Source organism: Macaca thibetana, chromosome X, assembly GCF_024542745.1.
Source record: "Macaca thibetana thibetana isolate TM-01 chromosome X, ASM2454274v1, whole genome shotgun sequence".
NCBI classification, from domain to species: Eukaryota; Metazoa; Chordata; class Mammalia; order Primates; family Cercopithecidae; genus Macaca; species Macaca thibetana.
This window is the reverse complement of record NC_065598.1, coordinates 17,484,772-17,490,771: the sequence shown is the minus strand read 5'-3', so window position 1 is coordinate 17,490,771 and position 6,000 is coordinate 17,484,772. Positions and strand designations below refer to the sequence as shown.

General features: G+C 52.7%; 1 protein-coding gene across 2 annotated transcripts in view; it reads left to right on the top strand.

The window, feature by feature from the left end:
* Positions 1 to 793: 793 nt before the first annotated feature.
* RAI2 (retinoic acid induced 2) overlaps positions 794 to 6,000 on the top strand; it is a 62,735-nt gene continuing 57,528 nt past the window's right edge. Inside the window, exon 1 of one of the 2 annotated variants that reach the window (XM_050775264.1) lies at positions 794 to 1,033. The gene's annotated coding sequence lies outside the window, so the exon portion shown is untranslated. Of the gene's footprint in view, positions 1,034 to 1,223; positions 1,620 to 6,000 lie in introns of those variants that run through there. The other variant, XM_050775265.1, reaches the window with a different exon arrangement.

Sequence of the window (6,000 nt, the reverse complement as noted above, 5' to 3'; positions counted from 1 at the left end):
GCTCCGATTAAATAATTTCTGCTCTGCTATTCTCTCTCAAATATCTTCATCCTGTTTTGATTAATAGAAAAAATCTTTACATCTTTGGAGAATCATTAAACTAATTTGGTTGCTTCCTTGGCTGTCTCAAGAATTCTAAGGATTTATTGTTTTCAATTTTAAAATGATCAATAGTACAACTGACACCTACTACTTATTTACTGGTCAGCAATCATACAGTCACCGTCCCTGTAACTCCAGTTCTTAGCCCAGTATCTGGCAAACACTAGGCGCTTAATAAAGGTTAGATTTATACACGAATCACCTCTTGGATGGAAATTACATTATGTAGGTGGACTAATTTGATCTTTCCTAATCTCCCACCTTGTGAGAAGCATCTTTCACCGGTATCACAATTGGCATTTTTTTCACCGGTATCACAATTGGCATTTTCGGGTGATCGCTGGGCCCTTCCCACCTCCCCCGCTTCCATCAGCCAGCCACTTCCTCCCTCCTGGGCTCTGTTCTTCGCTCTTCTCCATCCTGGGGTCTGGAATGGTCCCCAGCCCCCCGGGAGGCAGTAGGGTCCCAGCTCCTCAGGCCCTCCCCCGGCGTTCCCCCCAAGGTCCCCCTCCCCGCCCCGGACACCCCTTCCTCCTGGCACCCCGCGCCGCCCACGGCCACGCCCTCCCCGTGGGCGAGATCACCTGTCCCTCCTCCGCCGCCGCCTCCTCGGGTACCCTTTAGCCCCCCTCCTGCTCCCCCTCCTCCGCCGCCTCCCCCAAGCCCTCCCCTTCCCCGCCTCCTCCCACCCCTTGGTGTATATAGTAAAGGCCGGGCGCCGCACGCAGACACACACTCGCCCGGACACAGGCGTACACACGCTCACGCACAACCAGCAGCGGCGGCGGCGACAGCGGCTCGGTGACAGCGGCGACGGCGGCTCCCACCGCGGCGCACCCCCTTCAGGCGGCCGGCGGCGAGGCCAGACCGGAGAGTTCCCGCACCCGCGACCACCCCGCGGCTTCCTGGAGGCGGCGGCCGCGATTGCGAGGTAGCTGGCGCGGCGCCCCCGTGCGGGCCGGGGTCACCCCCGCCCTCCCCGCGGAGCTGCCACTGGGACGCAGGGGGCGCGCCGGACTGGGCGCGCCTGGCGGGGCCCGGCGCCCGGGGAGGGGCCTGCTCCCGGGGGCAGGACGGCGCCCGGAGGCCGGGGCCGGCGGGGAGGGCCAGGCTGGGGCGGGGACGCGGGCCGAAGCCGCCGCCCGTGTGGCGCGCCGGGGCCCCGCTCCTGTCCCCGGCGCCGCGCACTGGCCGGCGGGGCCGGGGACTGCCGGGGAGGCGGCGCCGACCGGCGGGGCGGGGGCCCCGAAGTGGGTTTCGGGCAGCCGCCCGCGCTGGCACCGGGCGCAGAGGGTGGTGCACGGCGGACTCTGCGCCCGGGCACCGCACCGGGCAGTCTCCGGATCTGCCGTTCTGCCCCGGCCCAGAAAACCCGGCGCCTTCCAGGCCCTTCGAAAGATGGATTCTGTTGACGTATCTGGCGGCCCTGGCGAGCCTGGTGGAAAGTTGGGTTTTGCCAGATTGCGCCGGGCTCCTCTTTGTGACGCGCGGCCAGCCCCGCATCCCCCCGGAGCCGGGTGAGTGTGCGTCGGCGCCCCAGGAGCCCCGGTGCCCCCCAGTGCCCAGTCCTGGGGTGGCCGCACCAACTCGGGCTTTCTGCCATGTTAGGCACTGAGTAACGTTCTCGCTGCATTTTTGCGTGCGTTTCAGTGGCGCCTTTTGCTGCGGAGGGAGTTATTGCTTCTCTCCGCTGTGGCTTTTTCGAGGTTGGGGTTGTGCTCTGTGTGTTTGCTTGTTTGCCATTTAAAGCCCAACTATTGTTCAGGATAAGCTCCGCCTGGGTGGGGAAATGGCATCCCACCACAGTTGCTGGCGAGGGGCAGAAATGTTGCCAAACAGCTGCTGCTTTGTGTTTCCCTATCAGAAGTCCCTGGAGTAGGTTTGGGGCACGACGGATGGATGGAGAGAGGATGGGGCACGGAAGAAAAAGGTGGCTTTGGAGGAGCGGATTGTTACCCACACCATGGCACTCACTCAGTCTCCCTTTCTGCCTGCCAAACTTTTATGAATATTCCTTTTGTGGCAGAGGGAAGCTTAATGAATTTAGCCCAGTTTTCCAAGGAAAAAGCAACCCAGCTTTAACAATGGTTTGATAACTTAATCAATGAAAAAGGCAGGAGAGGAGGACAAGGAGGCGCCGACACCATATCGGGTATGTGGCTGCTGCTTGCAGAGTCAGGTAGAGGAAAGGTGGGCAGGGCACGGCGCAGCGTCTGGGTGACCGTGTTCCCGGAACTGTTGGTAGCTCTCACCTGTGCCCGCTGGTGCCACCCACCGTCGTGCCCTTACGTCCTGGGCTGTTCAGAACCCAGCGATGGGGTTTGAGGGGCGGCTTTCGGCAGTGCGTGGCCCGGCCCCCCTCATCTGGCGTTTTTAAGGATGTGTAAATATTTTGCTGAGGATAAGTGACATCAACAGAATGATATTCCGCAGAGCCCGGGTGTGCAGCGATGATAAATAGATATGGCCAAACAAAGTTTTGATAACCGCGTATTCTCATGGCTCTCTCTGTTTCATTTGGGTCTTTGTTTTTGTTGGTTTAGCATTATCTCGCATCCTCTGGTGTGATCCCTTTATTTAGCTGATTCTTGGAAGCTTCTCTTTAGAACAGAGAGAAAAGCAGCCAGTAGGGAGAAAACAATTCTTAGCCTCACATGCATCAGGCAAGCTTTTCTGTGCTTTTCCCAGGGAATCTTTCCCACCGTTTTCTAGATGTCTCCCTTATGTCTCTCTTGCTCCTTTGGAGTCATCAGAATTAGTTGTTGGTAGACCGAGACACTTGTGATAACTTTGAAAATGTGGTGTGGACATGCCTTTGTTACAGTAGAGGGGTGGCAAGGTGGGGGGGACAATATGGAAAGGGACAGTATGGAGGCTAGTTTTCTTCTCAAATGGGAACATGAGAAGCCAGGGGTGGGCTGGAAGGCAGAGAATCGTAAGCTTGGTGGCATCCCAGTTTCTCTGCCTCTTACAAGCCCAGAGAAGCCACCTGCCCCCACACCCCCACATACACACAGTCTCCTTCAAAGGGACACTCGCTTCTCATCCTGACAGATGCCCACTAGAGGCATCCCCAGGGCAGCCCAGGCACTGTGAACCAAGTCAGACTAGAACTTGGGGATAGTGACTACTTTGGCACCAGCCCAGGGGACCATTCAACTACCCAAGGGGGTTCCTTTATGATGAAAAAATGGTAAGACCTCCATTGGTGATGTTTTGCCCAGGAAAACCTGTTCATCTGAGGAATAAATGAAAAGACAGTTTTCCAGGTGATGCTGGTCGCTGGGGTGAGAACTCGGTTTGGTGGGCAGTTGGGGAAGAACTGTAAGATACATTTCAGAATCTTGTATCCAGAATACAGAGTCCCTGAGACAGGACCATCTGAATTACAAGAAAGAAAAATCAAAGACTGGAAGGTGTGTGAGGAGCTGTTGCTGGGAGTGCTCTAGCTGTAATGACCCGGAAGCTGAGGATAGGACTGGCCTACCAAATCCATTGACCCAGAATGGAGATATTCTGGATGTACAGAAAGCCCTGCACAGTGTGATCCAAATTTATGATAAGAAAATAGGAAACGTCTGTTCTCTGGCTTCTCCCCTAAGCTTAGAAGTTTGGAGAGAATGGTAGTGGAGGGAAATAAATTTGGAAGGGAACTAACATGTATTGTTGGCCTCTGTCTGCCAGGCACTTCACATGTGGTAAACCTTCTCAGCCACCCTGTGATGGAAAAATTATTTTACAGATAAGGAATCTGAGGCTCAGATGAATTTCCAGTTGTGTATCTGATTTCAGACTTTGGTGGTTATGATTTAAGAGGGCAACATGTCCCTCTTCCCCTGCTCCAGGTCTCTTATTTATTTCTCTTAACCTGTCTGAGCCTCAGTTTCCTTACCTACGAGATGGGAATAATCTTTCCCATCTCACATGGACGTTGTAAAGATTAAAGTGGGACTTGTCAACATGGGACCACGAAGGATTAAAACTGGAATATTACACCAGGAACTTCAGGCCCGTAACCAAACATACAAATCTCTGGATCTCTTCCTACTGGATCTTTCGGCCCCTCCACCTTGGCAAAATCTGGTACCCAATTGGTGGGGGTTGGGGGGAAGGTGGAAGCCTACCAGTGGGCAGCCCAGTCACCCACAGTGCATACTTATGTGCCAAGTAGATAGATCTGAAATGTCAGATGGACATGTCAGATGGACAGACTGTGCCTTTTCATCTTGGAGTCCCTACCACCCAACTGTTGCTTAATAAATGAGAATTGAGTGACTAAATGATGGAGTGAACGACAGTGGGGAGGGGGCTGTAAATCATTGTTAAGGGAGACCCAGCAAGGAGAGATCCAGAGATTTGTATGTTTGGTTGGGAACCTGAAGTTCCTGGTGTCATATTCCAGTTTTAGCCCTTGGTAGCTCCGTGCTGATAAGCCCCAGTTTAATCTTTACAAAATCCATGGGAGATCGGCAAGATTATTCCCATCTTGTAGGTGAGGAAACTGAGGCTCAGAAATGTTAAGCAACTAATTCAAAGTCCATGATGGGACCAAAGGGTGGGTGAGGTATTTTTGACTACTAACTGTCTCAAATAAACAAACACTCTATAGGAAAATGAGGAGGGGACTTGCTATGCAAATGTATCATTAACAAGCCCCCATAGCCCCCTTCCAACCAGGTGGTAGTCTGTAACCTCCTAGAAATTCTGGTGCCACCCAGGGAACTGGGCTTTGAATCTATGTATGAGGTGCACATGAATGCTGCCTCCCTGATCAGAATATGAGGGAGACCTCAGAGAATGAGGGGGAAAGATGGCTAATTGCACTCTTCCCTCACTCAAATGCCTGCATAGGATTCTGAATTAAGCTTGATTTGGGGATCAGGGTGACATCCTTGCCGTAGAGTTGGCAGCTCTTGTCTTTGGAGAATGCCTCTGATTACCACTTCTCCCTCCCACCTGATCGTCTGTCTGGGTGCCCATCATCTCATTCTTTCCAGACTCAAGGCCTTTCCTCCTGGCTCACAATGTTTGATGAGCCTCTTGAGTCTGCCACTTCCCTGTCCTCTGATGGCAGCTGGTGAGAAGCTGATTTTGGTGGCCAGGTTAGTACTTCTGGAGTTCACACATGACCCTCCTCTCTCCTACCAAGAACACACACACGAACACACATGCACACACAGACACAGGCGCACATAATTTGATCACGTTTCTGTATCTGCTTCACCAAATTAGATTCAAACCCAGAATTGTTATTGGAAGAAGTACATGATTTTGGTGTTCTTCTCTCCCAGCCTCTGCCCTGAACAGACCAGAACAGCTAAGATGGAGGCGGCTTAGCCAGCAGATGTCTTGAGCCATGATCATACTTGCTGGCCTTCCCGCTGCTGTGGGGCAGCACCCCAAAACATGAGCATGGTCTGCCTTCGTCCATCTGGGCTGCTATAACAAAATAGGCTGGGTGACTTATAAATGATAGAAACATATTTCTCACCGTTCTGGAGGATGGGAAGTCAAAGATCAAGATTTCGGCAGATTCAGTGTCTGATGAGGGCTTTTTTTTTCCTGGTTCAGAGATGGTATCGGTATCTTCTTGCTGTGCCCTCACATGGTGGAAGGGGCAAGTGAGTTCTCTGGGGCTTCTTTTACAAGGGCACTCATCCCATTCATGAAGGCTCCACTTTCACGATCTAATCACCAAATAAATGCCTCACCTCTTAATACTATCACGTTGGGAATTAGGATTTCAACATAGGAATTTGGAGGGGACACACACATTCAGACTATGCATGGTCCCAGGGCCTTTCATAAAAAGCCCATTTTAATTTCTACTTAGACATAGGGCTGGGCTCCTTGAACATCCCAATCCTTGTAATTCCAATTTCTGCTGTAATTAGCTCC